This window comes from Parasteatoda tepidariorum, chromosome 8 (assembly GCF_982258835.1).
Source record: "Parasteatoda tepidariorum strain Cologne lab strain chromosome 8, Ptep-v5.0, whole genome shotgun sequence".
Classification (NCBI taxonomy): domain Eukaryota; kingdom Metazoa; phylum Arthropoda; class Arachnida; order Araneae; family Theridiidae; genus Parasteatoda; species Parasteatoda tepidariorum.
In genome coordinates, this window is record NC_141762.1 from 70,994,936 (window position 1) to 71,020,364 (window position 25,429).

At 29.1% G+C, this 25,429-nt stretch overlaps 1 protein-coding gene across 1 annotated transcript in view; it reads right to left on the minus strand.

Moving 5' to 3' along the window:
• Positions 1 to 25,071, minus strand: part of LOC107449343 (excitatory amino acid transporter) — a 99,218-nt gene extending 74,147 nt beyond the window's left edge. Inside the window, exon 1 of the mRNA XM_087169110.1 lies at positions 24,643 to 25,071. The gene's annotated coding sequence lies outside the window, so the exon portion shown is untranslated. The remainder of the gene's footprint in view (positions 1 to 24,642) is intronic.
• Between the last annotated feature and the right edge of the window lie 358 nt (positions 25,072 to 25,429).

The window sequence follows — 25,429 nt, forward strand, 5'->3', positions numbered from 1 at the left end:
AGTTTAGCGAAAACTATTAGAAGGAGAATTAAAAAAATTTTGTAGTCACGTACTATTTCATCTGATAAAGAGCTGGACTTAGCAAAAATTTCGAATTAGTTTTCGAATAGTTAAAGAGTTTATGTTGACCATTTTTGCATATTCCGTTTTTCATCCTCATAACTCAAAAACTGTTGGTAGAATGATGATGTTGAATGAATAATTTGAAATTTTGAACACTTTCGAATGAAATGTTTAAGAAACATTCTGATATTCAAATAATTTTCCAGTACAATTTTTTTTTATGCACTAGCTGATTAAGTTTAGCAAAAATCATTATTATTAACAGGGATATTATTTTTTTTTTCACTGCTACCTAATATTTTGTCTAAAAAAAGCATGAAGTCACACTTTGTTCAAATTAGTTTAGGAGAAACTGAAAAATTTATGTTGATGGTTTTCCAGATTTTTTATATAAGAGTAAATCATAGTAAATTCAAGTACATTGTTGATAGCAGCTATATGCTAGATAAGAAGATCGTATCAATCTAATTCTAACAATTGATAAGTCATAGCAAGAAAGATGCTTTTGCCTTAATTTCTAGAAATATTTGAACTGCTGCATTTTGTGATAAGCCTAATGATGATTTTAACCTAGCCGTTGTTGTTGCGAATCCACTTGCCAAATACCAGCAACCCTGCTTGGTGAAACCAAGTGAATTTTTAAAGCAGAGGGTAGGTTTATTGTTTTTCAGTGGCGCCATCTATGGTCCAAGAATAAATTTTCTGCCGCATACACGTGTCACATATCGTGTTTTAAAGAGCGGACCAATTCACACATCCTAAGATTGTAATTCTGACCTGAACCAGAGAATGATCAATCTCAAATTCAGTACTCCCAGAGGTATTTATTTGTTATGAGAACTTGGAGGACTTTGTGACCCGACAAATTTAAGAGGCACCATCAGCCATTTACTGCACGAGAAGTCTTTCTTCTAAAATAATTAATGTCTAAGAGTTATTAAAGTATAAAAGTTATAATTTAGTTATAATTAGGTTAGTAAAAAGTAAAAGTTATAATTAGGACGTAAAAAGTATAAAAATAAAGTAAATGCGGAAAGACTGAGTGGAGATAATAAGGGAAAGAATTCCTTGACAATGGGAAAACACTATCGACTCTCAATTTATAACAGAAGATAAAGATTTTATTATTATTAAAATAAACAGAAATGCTACACAGGCGTCTTTTTTTTTCAATTACTCAGCAAAAGCTTTGATAAAGTTATCATAATAGTAATTAAAAACGTAACTTCTCAATTGTTATTAGTAATAATAAAAACGAACCAGAAGCAGAAACTTCTAGTGTATAAAAATGCAGCAAAATTTTGAAATATAATTAGCCTAAAAATAATTTAAAATTACAAAAAATATTAAAAGTTTTTTTTTGTCTTAAAAGTTCGAGTCTGAAGAAATACCAATAGCTTTTCTGAAGAAATACCAATAGCTTTTAATTTTACAACCAATAGCTTTTTTCTTTATTTTACTTAATTTACGAACCAACAAAATAAACTATAAAAGTACTCCAAAACTAATTCGTAATTTAAACAAAATGAGACATGTTCATTCTCAGACATAATAGTTCGTATTTGCTAAAACAAAAAAAGTAAAAAAAAAAAATTTAACTTTTTTGCTAATAGTTTTCTCTAAATTTAATAACTCAACATAAAAATTAACTTCAACATTGACCTAAAATAACTCAAAAACTATGGACCGCATCAATAACAATTTTAAGACATGATGTTCCTTAATGGTTTTTTAGACGATTGTTAACATTCATATCATTTAACCTAGTAATTTTTAAGTGATTAATATTAATAATTATTATTTGCCCAGAATGTAGTGCTTGGTAGGACGTTGGGCCCATGTCCAAAAGGTCGTGAGTTCAATCCCTCGCTGGTCGAAAACTCCCTAATAGTGCAAAATTGTGATTGATGTGAGCCAAATCTGGCGGGTTCTCGAAGTCCTCCAAGTTCCCATAACAAATCAATACCTCCGGGGGTACTAGATTGGAGATAGATCGTGCTCTGATTCAACTTAAAAAGACGATCAGTGGATGGGTAGATAGTGTGTGAATGTGCTTTTTCTGTAAAACGGGCTGTGATGTATGTGTGTGTCAGAAGTCGAATTCTTGGTCATAGATCTCGCATCTGGAGAACAAGAAGAAGCGCATTCCTCTGCCTTAAAATAGGGTTGTTAGTATTGACATGTAGCATAAGACTACAACAACCTAATAATGTTTGAGTTATGAGAATCATAAGCGCGGTGAAAACTTTCTACGATGGTGGTAGCTTTAATAAGGTAACTTTTAATAAGGATTGCCTTGTTGAAAAGTGAACGCATATGATAGCGTCGGTAGTGATAACAAAGCTACCATTAGATGTAATGAAGAGAGGTCGTGTGTACAGCAGATAAAACCGAATATTCAGTTCACCCGCAATTCGTGCTGAATAGATTCAATTCAGAGCAACGCGCAGCAATTCATTTTTTATAATGGTAAATGAGTTATACGAAGTTTCATTGTTGTGTTTCTTAACAGAGCAAACAAACACTTTAATATGAGAAGAGTAAACGAGCACTGCCATATGATCTTGTCCAACTAAAAACAGTACGATTTCGCTCTGATCTGTTTCCGACTCATTTTTCTCAGCTTTACTTTACATTCACTTTAAATGCATTCACTTGAACTTTTTAACTAATTAAACCTGGCAGCTTCTTGCTTTCGCTGTTGCCATGAATGATAGCGCTGCTTATCATTACTTTATTTCTGACACTATCATAACTGTCCACTTTTTATTTAAACAACTCATACACCACTTAAAATCAAACGTTTTTGAAATGAGGACATAAGTAATAAATTAAAAAAATTTGGAATTTAATAAGGGAGGGGATAAGATTATACAGATCCAAAAATTTTGACAAAAATTTACAGTTGCTGTTCTTATTTATTGTGAAATACATGGTGGGTTGTGAATATTTTGTTACGATTTCGTAAATATGTGTATAATTTTGAAAATATTCTTTTGTCATTTGGTTAAATATCCCAGCCGGAACTTAAATAGATAGCTTTATTACAATATTTTTAAGAAAATCTCATAATTCTAACGTAATTCTGCGAGAAAATAATGATCAATGCAGGAAAACTCGTTTTGGCGACATTTTTGCCTACTTAGCAATAATTTTAGAGACATTTTCACAGACTTAGCGATACTTTTGGCGACTAGATGATCATTTTGGCAATAAAATGATAGTTTCGGAAAATTTTAGCTTCAAAGCGATGGAAATAATATTAACGGAATTATACGATAATTGGCTAAAATCGTCTAAAATCGTGTCAGTTACGGGCTTCGCCGCTAAGCCTATATAAATTGGAGTGTACCTGCTGTAATTGAGTGATGGAAATGGCTGTATTTTCTGGAAGATTCAACCAATAAATTTTTGGTGAATGAATTGGAAAATGTTCATTATGTTCATCATATATATTGATTTCTAAGCAACCAAAAAACATTCATATATATTGATTTATTAGGTAATATATTAAAACTTTCTGTTTCTTTCTTTTTGAGTTTGTCGGGAAGTTTTGAAAAGCATTTAAATTAGTTGGTTGAAGATATGTATTTTAAAACAGAATGTTTATTTTACAGAATGTTGTATTTGTGAAAGATCGGGAGAGCTGGAGCAAGGTCACCGGGTTTTTGAGCTTTAGCCATAAGAACTCAAGTTCATGGTTGTGTGTATAATCTATCCTGTATTGCTATTAGCAGTCGAGTGTGTGCAGGAACCTTTATATGTGTAAATGAGACTGAGAAGCAACAGTGTGAGGATGCAGTTACAAATAGCAAGTCAACTGTTCAATATGTATCATACATCGAAGTAGTCGGGATCATATCATGCCCGGGTCACCAATGTGTTGAAAGACCATTAGACAATGCCAACCTTCATGTATCAAAAGCTACCTCAGGGTTGACTCAAGTTAGCATGTCTTATATACTAGTGAATTGATGTTTAATAATTGTAGTGGGCCAATGTCAGAAAACTGACGGCCCTTAGAAGCCTTATTGAGCCAAGATTCGTGAATATTGGTCCAATTAGGGCCCAAGCTATTTTGCTGACAGAGACTTTTGAACAGGATTATTCTGTTCTGACAAACCGAGCTAAAGTCTTTCAAAAGGATGGTTAAATCTCAATTTCTGACATTTTAACACCACATAACTTATTCATAAAACTTTAATTAAACGTATGCCTCTTTGTGATCCATCATGAAAATTGGGATTTATTCTAAAAATCAGAAGACATTGGCATCCGAAAGAAATTATTTTTCAAGAAAGGTGACAGAATATCAGTAGTAAAGTTTAATTTTAATGACTCGTTTACACTGACACTCTAAGGAATACGGTGAGTTAACCGCTAATTTATCAGGAAAGCTTACTTCAACGAGAGAAAAAAAGTCCAGTACCCGTAATCGTAACAAACATCAGCAAAATTAATAGAATCGACCGTTTATTTATAAGGGTAGCCACCTTCCTTGCCCATAGCCCATAATTGCAATGAATATCAGCAAAACTAATAGAGTTGACCTTTGAACTAAACGTCTTGCTAATTCAAACTATTTCAAAGTAAGGGAACACTCCCTGTTCAATGGTGGTGACAGCATCAACCTACGGATACAGACGTTTCGGGTTCGATCCCAGTTAGCCCCTAAAAATATTTCTCTCTCATCACTCTCACTCCTTCACAGATAACAGCACTACACTACTTCCCCTCGTTCCGCAGTTAGCCTTGATTCGACAGACATATCTCCTGAATCTTAAAAAAACTGAAGATAAAATTTTAGATTACGAGCATCACATTAATTTATGGTTATGGTCATGTTAATTTGAGCTCTCTAGCTACTCCGGTAGTAATAGTATACTTAAATTGATTAAGTCTAATTAAAGTTTTGATTGCATAACTAAATTTTATATGGTGATAAAATTACAGCAAAAGACGTATTGTAGAGTCAAGATTCCATTAAAACTTGTATTTTTATCCAGAAATGTGATTTAGTTAGAGTTTTAACATTCTAGTTCTAATTTATATTTTATATCCGTAATTGAACAGCCGACCCAATTTTGGTTTTACGAGTACTAATGTTTAATTCCGTAGCCTTGTAATTTTGAACCCAATCCAGAAGACAAGGAAACTTCTGGATCAGTACCCCCAGAGGTATTGATTTGTCATGGGAACATGGAGGACTATGCGACTCGACATATTTCACTTGCATCAGTCACCATTACTACATGAGGAGTCTTTGGCAGGCTGGGATCAAGCCCACGACCTCTTGGACATGAGCCCAAACATTCTAGTTTGTCAAAAAGTAGTGAAAATGACATATGATAATATAGCAATAAATTCCGCTCATGTGCACTAGAGAGGATTGAAACTTGTATTTCCATAAAGCGCAGAGCTATGGATGAGATTTGAAAACTAGTTAGTTATTTGGAAAATGGTCCGAATTTTTACTGGTGGTAAATTCTGTTGTAAGTATCAGAAAGTGATTAAAACTATAGTATATTCATCAGGCCTCCTGCTGAGGTAAAGACTTTTAGCTAGTCGAAAAATTATTAGAATTTTGATTGACGATAAATTTTGTTTTACAATAAAATGACGATAAAATCTGTTTCCAACGCTTAGGACACTATTGAAACTTAGATTATCGTAAAACATGGTACTCCATTGGAAATTTTATCACTCTAGCTAGTCGGATATTGGTCGAAATTTTTCAATGATGATATTTTTTATTGACTATAATTTCTTATGGACGATAATTTTTTTTATCAGGAATATGCCGATACATTTTGTTTGTAGCGGGCTATTATAAACTAAAATTTCAATTGTCATAACACAGAAGAACAATTACAATTTCTAATTGGAATGTAGTCATAATTTTGTTTGGTTATAATTTTTAACTGGCGATAATATTACGATAAATTCCGCTCTTAAAGACATCAGACAAAAAGCTCCAGTTTTAAATTTATGCGCTCTTCTAACCAACAAAATAAAAGAAACAAACAAGAATCAACAAAATCAAAATTGAATATAATAAACTCCGCTTGTAGTGATCACAAAAATATTTTAGGAAGTGAAAAAAAACGTATTAAGTAAGCATATGAAGCAATTGCTGCATTTATTAAGCACTTATTGACTTTTAAAACTCATTCAACTATTAATTTACCCAAATAACGACACTTTTTGGTAATTACATAAAATATGTTTATAAAACATTTTAAAATACAGGTTTTTTATTATTTTCTACTTACACAAAAACATGTATTTCTTATCTGTAAAGCGTAGAAACTAGTAATTCTATCATTATCTATCTATGTAAAGGGCTGATGAACTACACGGTTAGAATTTTCATTTTAAAATAATAATCACATAAAATAACAGTAAAGATAGGTTAAAATAACCATGAAATTTTTTTACTTTTACGGTTTTGAAACCGTTTACAACTAGCATGGTAAAAAAAGTCATGAATATAAAACTAATACGGGATTTTAACCATTTATAACTAGAATGGTTTCAAAACAGTAAAAATACAGTTTTTGCTGGATATTGGAGATAATTTAGCAGCTTTATGGTGCTGTCATATTTGCGAGAATGAGAGTACCATATTCTAATAATACAGTGTCACAAATTGGGAAGTGTAGGACATTGGGAACTCTTCATGTTTTGAAGGATGTATTGCTCTGGCAACACTGGAACTCGAACTCCCGGTCTTCCCGTCATAAGATTGACACATTAGCCTTTTCGGCTACAATATGCATCCATCTGCAAGGAACTAAGTGGCTTCAATTGGTGGGCGTAGTTGGAGCGATAAAATTCTGGTTGATTAACCGTATTAGGTGAATACAGTTAATAAACGGTTATTCTCCCAGTTAATAGTTTGAATACTATGTTCTTTATGGTTATTTGACTGTTTTGTTTGAATATGGTAAAATAGCAATTAATTAAATTGTTATTTAAACATTTTTTCTGAGAAATTTCTAACAGTCTAGAGAGTGATCCGCTAAAGTTCCGAAAGCTGTTTCGGTTCTCAAAATACCTAAGTAATCTACAAATTATCTAGATCAGGGGTTTCCAACTTACATGAGGCCCGGGCGCCGCAGTTAAGTACACCAGTCAAATGGCAGGGGCGCAATTTTTTCCGAATTTTATATAGGACTCTTTTATGTTTGAAGAAACATTAAATATTACTGTCAGATACGCACATGCTAAGTTATATTCAAAAAAATAGAAAGAAAAAAAAAGAGCAACATGAACGATTATTTTTGTATTTGATTAAATACTTTGTTGGATACAAAACCTGAGAAAAAAAACTTTTTTTTGCACCGTTGGTATATTAAATTTTACAGAAACGAAGAAATTAGATTTTTTTTTTTAACGAAAGAAAACTGTTTTAAACTCATATAAATTCTTTATGAAAATTGGCCTCCAAAAAATGGCCGGGGCAGCCAGTTGACAACCACTGATCTAGATAATCTGCTCATTTCTTACTAGGCGCTCGATAAAATAAGATCCTTGCTGCAACAGCAGCAAAATTCCCGTGCTCGTATATTATCATAATGTTATTTATTTATTTCAGGATACCTAAACAATCAAGTTAACAAATTAGATAATTTATAGAATCAATCATCAATCAATTAAAAAATTATGATGAAAAGAATCAAAACATTATTTGAGCTTAGGTCAAACTTTTGAATTTTAAAGATACGAAAGCCACTAATGTGCAAATTGCCTATGTAAAATGCGAGACAATTTTGATTTCATTACGAGTTTTTGTTGATTAGCTAGGTAAGGTGAACGGTTACATATTCACTTATTCATTAATTTATTCTCTCACTCAGTGAATCATACTTTAACACATTTTATCAACTTGATAGCATATAATTTCCATGTGTTTTAGCAATTCATTCGTTTTTATCAGTTATTCCACTTCATCCATTTTAATTGAGAAGTTCTAAAAATTATCAGCAAAATTATATTGTGTTTAGATTTATTATTTGTAGTTTTTTCTTAACATAAAATGGTAATGCACAGCTCGCAGAAAAAAAGGATCATGAATAACTTTTGATCGTATCTTCACGTTCTAAGACTCAATCTTAATGGCTCAAGGGGTGACCTAAAATATTAATTACTGCAGACGAAATTTTAACCCTTCGACTACGAATTTTAAAAAATGATTATTTGGTCCCGTTTATTATTCAAAAGGACAAAATAGTTCACAAATAAGGCAAATTTAGTATTTGGGATTTTTCTGACTAGCTGTTATCAGTTTAGAGGCTGGGACATATATGTCCCGGCCGTACTTAATGGTGGGATACATATGTCCCACCTGTAGTGATCGACTTACTACAAGCAAATCTATCATTCCGGAAAAATTTATTATACGGACTTTTTTTTACATAGTATGGATACAGGGTGCAGCAATTTTTGCCTAACCCGACATTACACATTGGGCAGCTCATATTTGTTCCTTTTTCTATGTTCATTTGAGAAAATATGAATAAAATATGAATGGACATAACAATCCCAATGAAGAATACGAGTGGGATATATCTGTCTCAATGACGAATACTAGTGGGATATATCTGTCCCAGCTCAAAATCACAATGCTATTTCATGCAAGAAACTCTTTAGCGCCATCTAGGGGATATTTGACACATGAAACACGTATACTTGGTTCGACTCTACGACTGGGACATATTACAATGAGTTTCTAAGTGCTTTTCACCCCATTAGTAATTTTTAAACATTTGTTGGGACAAATGAGTCCCGTTGGTAGTCAAAGGATTAAATTACAAAATAAGACACAAAAACGTACTTTCCCAGAATAAGCATCACTCAGTGAAAGTTTATTATTTTTTATTATTTTATTTAATAATAGTATTTTTGATTTGTTAAGCATACAATTTTTGCCGTTATTAAGAATCTAATTTAACATGTGAAAATACAAAATTTAAGCGAAATCGGTCGCATGTATAAGCGAGAATTTTTCCAGAAAAAGTCTGGTTAGAAATTCGAATCCGTCGAAAAAATGTTTATTTTTTGCAAAGGAAGTATGTTTTTGTGTTTGTTTTCGCAACTTAAATAGTCTGCATTTATTAATTAGCATATTTGAGGTCATCTCTTCGGAAGATACAGACTGAGTCTAGAATATGAAGTCAAAGGTTATTCAGGGAAGTTCCTTTTTTTTATTTTGCTCACTGTGCATTAATTAAATGAAGAAGAAAAATGAAAATGTATGTGCGTGAGTAAAATACGAATATTAAAAATGTGATTATTATTTGATTGGCATGTAATAAATTACAAAATTTATATACGTTGGATAAACGTTAAGAAATATACCTTTTTTCAAGTTTACTCTGAGGAAACAAGTGTGATTAAATCTAACAGAGCATGGTAAAATTTATCGTGTTTCTGGCTCTATACGAACACTAAACGCTCGGTTTATTTTACCGAAGGGTTTTAGTAATTATTTTAGCAAAATTAACTATAAAATATATCTTCATAATACTCTATAAATTTTGGTTAATCTGATAAAATTTGGAAATTTAATCATGATACCTTAGAACATGGCATTAAAACCATTTATTCAGTTAAATTTACAATACAGTTTTGTATTACTCTTAAATGTGGGGTAATAAGAACTATAATTTTGATACCAGAATTTCCGTTAAACCGTTACCATATGACCATTTAAATGGTCATATGGTAACGTTTATTTTGGTTTTATTATCAGAATTTGTTTTGTTTTTTTGCCAGCAATGACTTTATCAAATAGTATGGTTAAATGTCAGAATTTTTTTCTCCTTCAACTATTAACCGTGATTCTATAAATCTATTTAAAAAAGTAACATTTTTGAACAACTCGGTAATTTTTCACAATTAAATGTATACGATAAACTTTCTTCTATTTTTTTCTTTGTAACATAAAACAGCACAAGTGCAAATATAAAAATTTAGTCGGTTGACTTTGCTTTTCAGTTTTGTATTTTTTTACTATATGTGTAGTAATAAGAGCTATAATTCTGAAGAACAGAATTTCCTGTAAAACATTACCATGTAAACGAAAATTACCAAATGAATAGACTAAAATACCATATATTTTGGTTTTGTTTACCAAAATAATGTTTAATATTTACCTTATTTATTTTAACCAAAAATGTCACTACTTTATAGCACTATTAAGAAAAAGCATACAAGAATGTTGCATAGAGTAACAATTATTGTAAAAATGTTAATATTAGTTTGTTACAAGTAATAGCAATAATTTATCATGATTAAAAGTAGTAATATAATAACACAAATTCTACCATGTGACTACGTGATTATTATTTCGAATAACAGAAGAGTTCAATCTGTTCCAGCAGCAAATTGTCATTATTATATCAAAACAGAAAAGTAGAAAATAGTTTTTTGGAATACATTTTCAACACCATAATTGTTACACTAATTTATATTTTTTAGGAATAGTTTCTAGAACCAGTTTCAAGTTTGTACAGTTTCTTTTAAGAGTGATAAAAATAGAGAAGTTACATTGTGAATTTGCTGGAAAAAATGCATATTCTTGTTAGAGAACAAATGAACTTTTATGCGAAGAAATGAAAGTAATCTTACTAGATAAAAACATGTTGAGTGAACATGTTGAGCGAATTAGAATAAAAATTCATTCTTGTTAGAAAAACAAATGTACTTGTACGAAAGGAAATAAAAGTATATCATCGTGATAAAGAAAAATATGTTTAGAGATTGAGTCATTTTGTCAGTATAACAAGCAATCGCAATTTCATATTAAATATAGAAAAATTTTAAACCTCAAATGTATAGCAGTGATATGATTTCAAATTTATGTACATTTTAATAGTACAGAGCCACACGTTCTGTTGTCCCTATTGAAGAATTCGTATTTAAAGTTGGTTACAAACGTCAAGACTGGGAAATTTATCAGGTGGACGCTGGTCACTAGAGATAAATTTACTGGTGGCCACTTTTTTCTTTCCATTGGTTAATTTTTGCGTTAAAAGTACTTAATAATAAATTTGCTTTTAAATTGTTATAAAAATATTTTTTCAGTTTAAAATTTTTTTATTAATTCAAGATTATTATAAAAAATTTTATTACATTATACATGTTATTATTAAAACATATCATGTCTTAAGAAGAAATGATATTTAAAAAAGGGAAAAAGAATATATAATAAGTTCAATTTTAGACTTGTTTTTTCCAATTATCAATTTTAAACTTCGTATAGGAATGAAATATAATAACTAACTATTAAGTTTCTTGATTAAACATGAAATATTAAGATCAGAATTTCTTCAACGGCTGTTCTCAGCTTTTCCTCTGTGCAGTAATATTCATTCCTCAGTTATTTTTTTATTATCGTTTGCATTCGACTTGCCTTTTTCAATTTCTATTTTTCCAGAAAATCATTCAAAAATTGCAACATTCTTTTTTTAAAAATTTTGTTGTTAAACCTTTTTTTAGAAATATTACTTTTAGGGTTTTATTTACTATTTTTGTCATTCCCCTTTCAGCTTCATTGTCATTTCGTACGAGTGAGCCAAAGACGAAATACTGCACCGGCCTTTTGTATTCCCATTTCATCTTTCCGTAAAGAAACAAAATCAAATATTCCCCTACTTTCTGATGAGTTTCATTTCGTCAATAATGAATTCTACTTCACAGCCTCAATAAAAAACAAATCACGCCACATCTGAACAAACTGTCAAAAAAGGGGCAGAAAAAAAAGGAAGTTAAGAACATCAAATTTGCAGACGATATTGAAGAAATAAAATCCTTCCATTTAAATAGATAGAAAAAAGTATGGGTAGAATTTAATTGTGTTTAAATTTGACTTTTTTGAAAATTTCTTACAGGAAATTCATTACCATACATCTTGCCAAACATTTAATTACAAAATAAACATAAATTAATTTTTAAAAAAATAAACGTTTTTCTCGGAGCAGTGTGCAATTTCAGAAACTAAGGAGTGTTTAGGATGGGGTGTCAAATGACTAAAACAGGTGGTGGCGAATAAGTGGCGAATTTTTGGGAGCCAATTTATTTTATTTAGTCGCCACGTGGCAAGTGGATATCACTTACCTTAGTTAGAAGCATAATTGTTTTCATTCTAAATGTTGAAATGATTCAACCATTGAAAAAAAAATTTATTCACCGCTAAAGGTAAAGAGAAACAGTTGCTTAACAATTACGTTGCGACTTAAAACAAAAACACGGGCTTAAAATGAAGACCACATTAAAACTAATTTCTACATTCCATCGAAATAAAAAAAAATTTATTTAAAACCAGGTTAAAAATAAAAAAATCAATACAATTTTAATAAACACAGCCATAAACAAAAGTTAAATTGCACATATCTATGTATGCAATCATCAGAAAATAAATGCAGAATGTTTGTTTTATTTCAAATTAATATACTTATTCCCATTTCTAATGATTATTGAATGAACACATTGAGCACGCGCAATTAAATTCGATTAAATTAACTGTAAAAGGCATAGAACTATCTAGAATTTGTTTACGTAACTTTTTCCAGGTAGTTTTTCATTAAAGACAGTATGATAACCAGTATTTCTAACTGACCATAACAAGTTTTTGAAAATGGAAATTTCCTCTCGACATACTGCTTAGGCTTTTCATTAATCTCAATCCATCGTGTTTACGCAGCTTTACTTTCTTTCTTATTTTGAGAAAAGATTTAAAATTGAATAATGCAAATAATTGATAAGTAATATCGAGAAAATATAATATTGAATATCAAGAAAAGATATGACTTAAATCATGTAAAATATTTCAACTCTGACCTAATGACAGCTCTAAATTTTAATACATTTAGAGCGCGAAAAGTTCTCGGACGGTTAGGAAGTGTGGTGCGGAGGCCGGGTGAGTACTCCCACACTCTGCCCTCTCATCTAAATTATGGCTGTGTGTCTATATTATCAACTGATAATCATTGAGGAATAATTTCAGACTGTTGTTGATAGGCCATTAGTACAGGCCTAGTGCGACATCAATGTCAAAACCATTTATTTAAAAAAAAAACTATATTTTTTATCAATATAATTATGCATTATCCTGAGTGATAAATAAATAATTTTGCCATCATACGGTTTCCTGGTGAGAAACATAAATCCTAGCATAAAGGTATTATAAGGTACACTCTTAAAATTAGTATTAAATATGATTATCCAGCCTTCGCGATTACAATACAGTGAAAACAAGTTCGAAATTTAAAAAAAAAATTTCCACAAAACTTGATCCTCCTGGGAAAAAAACTTCTAATATAGTGGAAATAATAGTTTATATCACGAATAATGATGTCACTAAATAGGGATAACGAGAGGAAAATGCTACAACTGATGCATCGAATATTTCATATTAAAAATGTTTCTTCATCTATGTCATATGTCAAGTGTTGCCGCAATCATAATAAAAATAGCCTTTAAATTTTATTTTTAGAGGATCATATTTTTATTAAAAAAATATTTCTTGCTACCAGAAAATTTAAATATTTTGTTACTTAATCAATAACCATGAGAACTGGATATACTTTTTTTTTTTACTCTATTCTTGAATGCGTACCTTTACAGACATTTTTATTCCATTCTCGCCAACGGGTCATATGCTGACAATTTTTTTAATGATCATTCAATATATTAAGCATTGTTGGGAAAAACATTCGGGTAAAATTACCGTACTGTATGCTAAAAACATTTCTAGTTAAAAAATCGTAATTCGGGTTAATAAACCTAAAATATATCGTATTTAAATCTTTCATTTGGAAATTATTCCGTTCTTACTGTAATGGTTTATCGGAAGTTCTAGATTTAAAATTTTTAGTTATAATTGCCGCACATTTGGTGAAAAAATACATAACTCAGGAGTAAACACTACCGAATAAATGGTTTTCATCCTATGTTCTAAGACATCATACGATTTCCAAATTTTAACACACTTAACAAATTTTATCCCACGTTATAAAAAGCATATTTTATAGTTAATTTTACTAAAACACTTCGGTAAAAATAACTAATTTTTTTATGTTCCCATAGAGCCAGAAACATGGCAAATTTTACCAAATTCCTGCAGTTTTAACTATGCTTTTTTCTCAGTGTATCATAATTGCAAAGCACACTGTAAAAAATTCCGGATCAAATTACGGTATGAAGTACCAGCACTTTGCGTGCACCATCCATAAAATCCATTAACTGTAAAATTAATTTTTCCGTAAAATGTAACACAATAATTTTTAAAGTAATAATTATTTAATTATAGTGATTCCGTCATTTTTCGATAATTAATGCTGTAAAAATTATTGTATGTTGGAGGATTGTGGGTAAAAGGATATTCTTCTCGGGGAAAATTATCACTTAGAAATTACCATGCCGGTTTTTAATTACACAACTTTATTGTAACAAAACACATAGAGAACTAAACTACAAATAATATACATAAAACAAAAATTAACAGTTACTAATCACGTGACTTTATGCTGCCATCTATATTTTATTTTGAGAAATACTTTAAGCAAAAACATATGTAATAATTTTTTTTTTTCCGTAAAAATGTTCCGGTATAAATGAACTTAACGGTAAGAAGTAAGTACATGCACCCTTAGCACCGGTATCTTTTTCCGTAATTTGATCCAGAATTTTTTACAGTTGGCATATTTTTCACTTTTTAATAGAAGTCTTTGTATTCGGTTTAATTTTGATATATTTTTAAACAATGTAGATTTTCTTTTTTAAAATTTTACAAAAAAGAATTAAAGCTAGCTGAACTTTTTGTCCTGTTTTGTGAATTATAATAACTTTTTTTCCTAAATACTATCAAAACATTAAAACTATTGTCTTGCGTTTGACGAATGAATATAAAATGATTTACAATAAATGTCAACTGAAATTAAAATCAATTTTTAAGGGATGGTAAAATTGAAAACTTATCATTGTTACTTTTTTCAATACCAGTACATTTATTCGTAAATGAATAAACATAAATTGAGTACAAACTTAACATCACTGCAATGAATAAATTACATTTCCTTAACATAGATTGCGATGAAAAAGAAACATTTTCGATGACATAAGTTGTAGTTACTAAATTTAATCATTCGTCAATTGAGCATAATAAATTAATCAAAATAAAACAGGATTAAGTTACAAAACGGGAAGCTTTCATTATAATGACATCACCACCGAAAAAAGAGAGTATTTGATAAAAGGCTTTCTCTCTCTAATTTTCATGGAAATTATCGTCTCCCTTTTCATGATTTTCAAAAGAAACATGTTATTTAGTTAGCTTAACAATATGTACTTTTAAAAACAATTTCTATCCAAAGATTTTCCCTAAAGTGTATAAGAACAAAGATAATTATTGAGAATTCCGTAACTCAAATATTTTGTATAATTTTCTTTGAAACTTTCGTTCAATACCTAACTATGAAAACTCACACTTAAAACATCATAGAAATTTCTCGGTAATTGTAGTGGATTGAAATGCAGTTTATTTAATTGTTATTTAACCATTTTCAACGTTCAAACGTTTATTGATTGTTTCTACCTAATATGGTTTAACAACCATATTAGTTCTATCCGCACCAACTAGCCCACCTTATAAAGCTATTTAGTTCCATGCTGTTAGGTATAAACTATAGCTGAGAGGGTTAATCGCTCAATCTCATAGTCGGCTGAATAGGCTTTCGATTCCCAGCGTTGACGCCATAATATTTATTCACTTCTTGAAGAGTTTTCAGGATCCTACACTCTTCATTAACTCTCGTCTGTTGGAATACGAAATATTTCTTCAATTCATGAACAGTTTTCAGGGTCCTGCACTTTTCATTGGCCCTCGTCTATTAGAATGCGAAATATTTCTTCAATTCATGAAGAGTTTTCAAGATCTTGCACTCTTCATTGACCCTCGTCTATTGGAATACGAAATATTTCTTCAATTCATGAAGAGTTTTCAGGGTCCTGCACTCTTCATTGTCCCTCGTCTATTGGAATACGAAATATTTCTTCAATTCATGAAGAGTTTTCAGGGTCCTGCACTCTTCATTGACCCTCGTCTATTGGAATACGAAATACTTCTTCAATTCATGAAGAATTTTCAGGGTCCTTCACTCTTCATTGACCCTCGTCTATTGGAATACGAAATATTTCTTCAATTCATGAAGAGTTTTCAGGGTCCTGCACTCTTCATTGTCCCTCGTCTATTGGAATACGAAATATTTCTTCAATTCATGAAGAGTTTTCAGGGTCCTGCACTCTTCATTGACCCTCGTCTATTGGAATACGAAATACTTCTTCAATTCATGAAGAGTTTTCAGAGTCTTGCACTCTTCATTAACCCTCGTCTGTTGGAATACGAAATTTTCCTTCGCGCATAAATGACGCAAATATCCATAGAGCTCCACTGTCCGTTTAGGTTTTAATTTTATGGTTTAGAAACTATGCAAGTTGTAAAAGGTTACAAAACTATTTAATTTCGTATTTACGGTTTGCTAACTGTGTACCAGTTGTAAACTGTTTTAAAACCATTTAGTTTCTTACTCACGGTTTCTTAACCGTACCAGTAATAAACGGTTTCAAAACTATAAGAGTAAAAAATGTTTCTAACTATAAACTTTGTGGTTCATTGGATGGGCAAACTGCTGCCGATTGTTTTACCACAGTTTCAGAATAAAAATTCCAACAGTGTAGTAAGAAAAATACAAATGGACATAAAAATTGTACAAAAAAACATAACATAAAAATGAACCATGTAAATGACTTTGTAAATGAGCTATATAGACATGAACCATAAAACCTGAAAACATAAAAATAAACCATAGAACCTGTTAAGATGAACCTTAGTATCGTGGAATAAAACTTGGAAAGGTTTAATTTATACAATAATACGGATAATTTAAGATGGTAACAAATTTAAAAAATATTCAAATCTAACGCATGGTGGTAGAGTGCAAATAAAGAAGGTAATATGCCTTTGGAGTATAGCTTGTATTTTTTTTCTTCTTATGTAAATGCACTAAAAATTTAAAAATATTTTAGTATGATTTTATATATTATAGTTTTACTTTTTTTATCAGGTTTCAAGCATGCTCAATCATGTTCCTCGGGTTTTAATTTTTTTCTTCAAAAAACAACGTTCCGTTACAATAAATGTGTTAGATTCTGAAAAAAACAGCATTAAGATACATTAAGAGTATGTCAGTATTGGGTTTATGATTCATTTGGTTATTTTCATCGGATGCAAGCCACTTGAAAACTTCATTAAAAATAAAATTTAATTACATGAATATCAAAATACAATCAACTAGTAAGTTTAGATGAACAGAACTTAAGAGAAGTGTTATGAAATGTGTAATGACCAATGAATCAAGGTCATTTTGGTCCAATTTTTCTTACTTTAACTTTATTTTAATAAAGTATATGAAAGAATTCGTTCACAGAAATGGAAATCGTTCGCAGAAGTAACTAAAAGGCATACGAACCATGTGTTTTTCAAATACTTAAAATATTTATTTCTGCATAAGCATTAAAATTTTTTAAAATACAAGTCTCCCAAATGTTAAATTTTTTTTAAAATAAAAAGCAACTATTTTAGGGTTTAGACTTGTATATTTTGTTTTTTCTTTTGTATCTCATTTTGATTTGTTTATATTTTAAGATTCAAAAGAATCCGTGGCCTTAAGCATTTTGAAACAGTTTTTTTTCCTTTGATGCATAATTTTAAAAATAAATAATTAAAGGTTAATTTAGTATATGCAATCCTAACTATAATTATTTAAGTTTAGATAAAAAAAAACTCAAGTTAAAAAAGTTTTTGTGAAGGAAATTAAAAATAACTAGTCATAAATAAAAATAGTTTCTATGTCAAAAATTAAAAATATCAATTTTTTTAAGTTTTTTAAATGCATATTTTCGTGAATGTTTCATTAAATATTTAGGAACATGAAGCACATTTTCAGCGGCATTGATTGGGTGAAGTTGACAATTATAGTTTAAAAGAAAGCGTTATAACGTTTCTGAGTTTAAAACCCACAACACCCCTTTGTGGTGTTAGACAAAATTACTCTCTGTAAGATGAATTTATCATTTACTTTTAGTACTTTTCATAAAAGGTTTAAAAATTCTTAGTACTGGTTTGGTTGTTTGCTTAATATTAATTATGTATCATATGTCAATATGTTTATAAAAGAATGTCGAATGTTAAAATGTTTCTGTGCTATAATATTAAGTTGTAAATTGTGATTAAATTATGATTTTATTTGAATATTTTTACTTCTCCTTATTTTTTGCCCTTAAGTTTTCGTATATTTATGTTGATAATACATATTTATGTACTTAATAGGAATCATCGATAGGCGAATAATAATGACCCTCTATTTTCATGCCTAAGCAACACATATTGCAAAAATTTCTAAGATTATAATGTTTTATATTATATTATATTATATTATATTATATTATATTATATTATATTATATTATATTATATTATATTATATTATATTATATTATATTATATTATATTATATTATATTATATTATATTATATCATATTATATTACATTATATTATATTATATTATATTATTGAAATTATTTGAGCTCTTCACTTCTTATAAATAAATATTCAATTTATAGAAGTTAAAAAAATGCATTATTTAAATATATAAAAAAATTTTTACCACTACTATGATAAAATGCCCTTCTGCACTTAATATTTGTAAAAGAATCCTATACTTCAGGAATTTTTTTCTAAGTCTCCATTTCGTTCTTATTTTAATAAAATTATTAAGAAAATTACCTATAAGAAATGCCCGAAAAAAAGTAACTCTTTAAACTTAAAATTAGTTTTTCTTTAGGAAAGATTAAATTTATGCCAAATGTTTATTTTGAACAGGAAAATAAAGAGGAAAAGGAAATAAATCCATTTATTATGCATTGTTATTTCTAGTGGAGTTAATTTTGTTTCAAAAATCTAAAAATGCTTCGAATAGTTTTCCATCGCTTTGTAAGAGAAGGCCAGTGAAAAACTGTACGATAATTGCAACATAAAATAATAAAACACTTATAACTTTGCGTATACTGAGGCAGTAAAGCATGTGACCGCACCTAAATAATCACTATATATTAAACTATTTATCTCTATTAACGTGCTATTCAAGACATAATTAAGATGTGTTTGTTTTACTCAGAGCCCTAAATATTCAGAGTATAGGTTCTTTATAATTATGTCTCATCTTCTTCATAATTGTGTATAATTTAAAAGGGAAGATAGTTTAAGACCACCCTTGAGAAAAAAGAAAATCATGAAGAAATATTGCAATTAAAATTTAAAGGTGGAAATAGTGTAGGCAAAATGAAACAATTAAAAAAATTGTCATTATAACATTTGGAGAGTTGTATCAAACTTATTAAAATTTTGTTGTCTGATATAATCTTAAAATTTACGGAGATAAAACAGAAATGTATTATGAGAACACTGTAGAAAAATTCAGGATAAAATTAAGATAAAAAGTATCAGCACTCAAGGTGCTGTTACTTTTTAATGTAAAATCTATTTTATCGGAACAAAAAATCTGATATACAGTATTTTTTACTATAATAATTACCGAAAAATCATTAAAACACTCTAATGAAATAAATTTTACTGTGAAAATTACAATGTAATATTTTACAGTAAAAGTGGATTTTACGGATGAGATGCACACAGAGTGCATGTACCGTAATTCGATTTGGAACTTTTTCACAGTGTAGGCTCTTTTTGTTACAAGTGAATTCATGTAAAATAACTTCTAAAAATTTGAAATTTTTTGAGAAAGTGTGTAAAAACTGAAATCTAAAGATAAAATTTGACATAAAATTGTAATTTTCTGTCTTTAGATGTGTCTTCGTCTTTTTATACCATAAAATTATAATTTTTTTATACCATAAAATTATAAGATTACATATTTTAAAACAAAATATTGTACTTTTGAAAAAAGCGGTGATAAGTCTTAAAAACTAAAATTTTTTAAGAGAACACTTAAGAACTTAAAAAGATATAAAAACAAAATCAACTTTAGAGGGATGTCATGGCTTTGTTCCAAACGTAACTAAAGAAAAGTTGAGAAAAAAAAACATGACAAATAAAGTAAAAATCGTTAAGATTAATTATTTTAAGAAAACACATAAAAACTGTAACAGATGCAAAAAAAACTAAGCGTTAAGGTGATCCAAAGCATAGCAAATAACGTAAAATACACAAGTCAAAGAAAAAATATTTTGTCAATACCGAATATAAGTTATAGGAAAAGAACACGGAATGTAATTTGCCAACCAGTTTTTACGAACATTTTTCTTTTTTTAAGAAGAAGAAGAAAGAAGCTTTGAAAGAATACATAAAATTTATTCTATTTCGAAGTAATTATTAAGGCATAAATTATCCTAAACTATGATTTTTAGATTCATTTAGCAATTTAATTCATTAAGCAGACGAAAGCAATCATTACAAAAACAACTTTAATAAATTAAATTTCATTATTTTCTGATGTCTTTGAAAATCATGCAAAAACAACATTATAACAGTATATTGCAAGAAAATTATTCTGTAATTTCAAGAATGGTTTATCGTGATCAATTAAAGATCATGAATTGATCATTTAAACATTCCATTTCCGTAACAGCACAATGAGAATAATTCAGAATTCAAGGAAACAACGCATCTGTTTCCCGTTCTGATTTTTTTTCTATTTTATTAATCATAAACTAATGCTTTTTTTCTCTTTAAAATATTAATAGATATTAACCATGTAAAATAAAATTAAATTATAGGTACCAATTCTGTTTCATTTTGAATCAATTTCTAATTCGCGAATAAAATTCCAAATTTAACAAATTTAATATAAAAATTACATTTTTAATGTAAAAAATTAAAAATAATTATTAACAATTAAAAAAGAAAGATTAAAAACCTCGATTGGGTACAATGAACACCAAATGCAAATTTATGGAAATTCAAAACATTTTGTTAAAAAATTTGCCACAATAAGTATTGGATTTATTTTGGAAGTGTGTTTTCGATAAAAGTTTTAGATACTTAAAAAAAATTACTTTTTTTATAAGCAAACACTTGTGGCTGTAAAATCTAATTTTGAAAATATGTATGAAAAAACATACATCAAGCTATCGTTTCATTTGCAATGTTTCTTTTGTTTAGAAAATATTTCTATATTTTTTTATGAAAACTTATGTGCTAATGTGTTAGTTTAATAATAATGTTTACCATAAACTTGGATGATTACTAGAGTTTTCCGTTTCTTTATTCTCCCAATTTTAAAAGTTTAATGTATAAGTGTAGATAAAAAAAAGAAAATTTGGAGAACATTTGATAAGACTCAGAGTTTTCCATTTCTTCATTCTCCCAATTTTAAAAGTTTAATGTAAAAGTGTAGATAAAAAAAAAGAACATTTAGAGAACATTTGATAAGACTCAGAGCTTTCCGTTTCTTCATTCTCCCAATTTTAAAAGTTTAATGTAAAAGTATAGATAAAAAAATGAAAATTTGTAGAACATTTGATAAGACTCAGAGTTTTCCATTTCTTCATTCTCCCAATTTTAAAAGTTTAATGTAAAAGTGTAGATAAAAAAAAAGAACATTTAGAGAACATTTGATAAGACTCAGAGTTTTCCGTTTCTTTACTCTCCCAATTTTAAAAGTTTAATGTAAAAGTATAGATAAAAAAATGAAAATTTGTAGAACATTTGATAAGACTCAGAGTTTTCCATTTCTTCATTCTCCCAATTTTAAAAGTTTAATGTAAAAGTGTAGATAAAAAAAAAGAACATTTAGAGAACATTTGATAAGACTCAGAGTTTTCCGTTTCTTTACTCTCCCAATTTTAAAATTCTAATGTAAAAGTGTAGAAAAAAAAAGAAAATTTGGAGAACATTTGATAAGACTCAGAGTTTTCCGTTTCTTTATTCTCCCAATTTTAAAATTTTAACATAAAAGTGTATATAAAAAAAAGAAAATTTGGAGACCATTTGATAAGACTCACTCCTTAAATTAAAATTTATTCTCATGCGTAATTTTTTGACCCTTCACTGATGGAATTTTCCTTCCGAAATTATGGTAAAATAACCGGCAGTTGTCTGAATAACCGTAAAGTTTACGGTAAAGAAAGTTTTTAGCTTTCCGTTTTTCACATTGTTTACAACTAGTTTTGGTTATAAAATCACGAATGAAAAATTATACCGTTTTTTTAACCATTTATAACCAGAATAATACTTCAAAACGGCAAAAAAGAATTTCAACTGGACATAGGAGCTAGGCCGTTCGTTGGGTAACAGTCATTGGAGAATGCAGGGCACTGAAAACTCTTCATGTGTTAAGGTAAGTGGAGGAAATATTGTGGTGCCAACGCTGTGACTTGAATCCTGTTCTATCGGTCAAGAGACAGATTAGCCCTCACAGCTGTAACATGTACGCTGTTGCTTGGAACTAAGTGGCATTTATAGGTGGGCTTAGTTGGTGCTACAAAATTCAGTTTGTTTAACCGTATTAGGTGAAAACAGTTAAAAAACGGTTTTCCTCGTAGTTAACGGTCTGATTACCATCTTTTTAACGCCTATTTGACTGTTTTGTTTGAGTATGGTGAAATAACGTTTAAATAATTTCTTATTTAACCACTTTTATCAGAAATTTTTAACAATATAATGTTGCTGTGTAAACGCTTAAGTTTTGCTTCAATTTTTTGTTAAGAAAAAAAGGGAAATCCTAAGTTTTTAATTTTTTATAATACATTTCTATAATCAAGTATTTGCTTAGTATTCTTGTATTGTTTATCCAAGTTTTGCTTCATTGAAATAAGCAGTTTCCGGTTTTTTCATTGCTAGTCAGAGCTCATCATGTATATTAAGAGATTCGAAACTTTTTCATAGAAAACGCTTTTCTAAACATACTCTGCTCTTAAAAATACAATATGTGATTATTACTGTATAATTCTAACTTAGCTTGTTCTACTGATTTCCGAATTTAATTCAGTAAAAATATTTTAAATTGTTGTAGCAAATAATTGCTAAGGATAATATCAAGGCGTTTTAATTACCCTTTAATGATGTTTGATCTTTTTACAGTTAACAGAATTTTAAAATTTAGTTTGTAGATCCTATGCTGCAATGAAATTAAAATTAATCAAAATTTTGACTATAAAAATTTATTTAAAAAATATATTGATAAAAAACATTTATTTGGTTCACTAATTTTTAAAGCCTTTTTTAGCACTAAAAGAAGAAATGCAGTTCGCCTTAAAAGTAGCAACAGTTGATTTTTCTATAAAACACAAAACTTGTTCCCAAAAATATAAGGAATCTGATTAGTAAAATTAGGGGTAATACTATGGTTCTGTCTCACCAAAGAAATCACTCAAAATTTATAATATGATGTTACAATATGTGAAAAAGAGGGTGATGCTGTTTTTGGTATTTTGTTAATACTGCATTGTTCCTATAATTATTTACAAAAGCAAAACAAATTTTTAGGTTGCCTAAATATGGAAATTTCATGGATAATTCATAGATATTTCAATTTGCTAAATTATTTTTATTTTAGTTATAGTTCAGTTATACTTATTTTCTTATTTGTCACTGAATAAAAAAAAGTTTCAAAGGTTTCACATTGAGATTATATGATCAAATATAATCAAAATCTACCAGAACATGGTAAAACTTATCGCATTTCTGGCTCTATGGGAGCACTAAGAAGTACGGTAATTTTTACCGAAGTGCTGATGAAATGATTTTGGTAAAATTATCAATAAAATATCGTTTTATGATGAGCATTAGAAGTTGATAAATGGGTTAAAATTTAGTAATTGTATCATAATACCATAGAGCATGGTATAAAAACCATTCATTCAGGTAAATTTACAGTTCAGTTGTGTATTTTTATTAAATGTTGCGGGTTATAAGAACTATAATTTTGAAAACCAGAATTTCCAATAAACCACTGTCATATGAACAGAAATCGTTCCCATATGAATAGAAATCGTTTCCATATGACCATTTAAATATTGTATATTTTGATTTTATTATCAGAATTAGGTTTTTTTCTTTAACCAGAAATGACTTTGCTAAATAGAATAGTTAATTTTACCAGAATTTTTTTCTCCGTCTACCCTTAACAGTGATCCTATAAATATATTTAAAAAAGTAACATTTTTGGACGTCTCGTTAATGTTTTACAATTAAATGTATACGATAAAACTTTCTTGTTTGGTTTTCTTTGTTGCATAAAACAAAGTGCAATCATAAGAAAAACAAATTCAAAGATTTTGTGTGTATTATGAAGTGTATTAAACATGACTGGCCAAATCTAACAAATTACACTTGAAAAACATTTGAATTTCCCATTATATTCATCCAGTTGTTTAGTTTAAAGTCGTTTATTTCGTTTAGAACAATGCAACAAATTTTATAATCCAAAATGGCCGAAAGCACTAATTCAGTATTATCCAATATTATTGTTACATAACTTTAAAAAAATATTACATACCTTTATCAAAATGAAAATCAGATCCTTTTTAGATGATAAAAGAGAAATAAATACGATGAGGTGATTTGGAGCAACTTAGATCCAAACAGGCAAAGACCAATGGGCACGTAAAATATGCATTCAATCCTGTTTTAAAGATTAACACTACGACAAGACGGAAGTCCGGCAGGAAAAACTATAAACAATGTATATTTCGCTTCAGTCCCTCCAAATTCCGGGTCCTGTAAACAGGGATAGTAACCGGACGATTGCACGATAGTGAATGGAGCTTATGGCATAGGGCACGAATTGAAGATCACGTGACATCCTCTCCGCTTAACAAATACCATTTTAATTGAGGTCCCTGTAGTAATTTTTTTTTTCTGTGTTCCAAGTTCTTTTGTTATTCGTTCACTTGTGACGTTTCCTATATTACAACTAACAGTGAATGCGATTAGTGTGAGTTCCCGATGATATCCTTGGCCTTGGTGGTGCGTTTTCGTCCTTGCGATGCATTAATTGCTACATAAGACCGTGGCTTTGTAAACATGGTGATAAATTTTCAAAATATCGCGCTTTGTTGCAATTATTTTTAAATTGGAAAGAAAATGGATTAAGTCAATTAAGCTACTGTAACTTAGAATATTCTGAAGGGAATCTAGAATTTTATGTTTACTGATTCATATTGTAAGCAAAATGTCCAGCTTAATCTCAAAACACATTAGTTAACTGAGTAGTTAGGTGAGGTTTTAAAGTTCTGTTTAAAATATTGTAGAGAGATAAACGCAAAACGGTTTTTTTTAAAGAC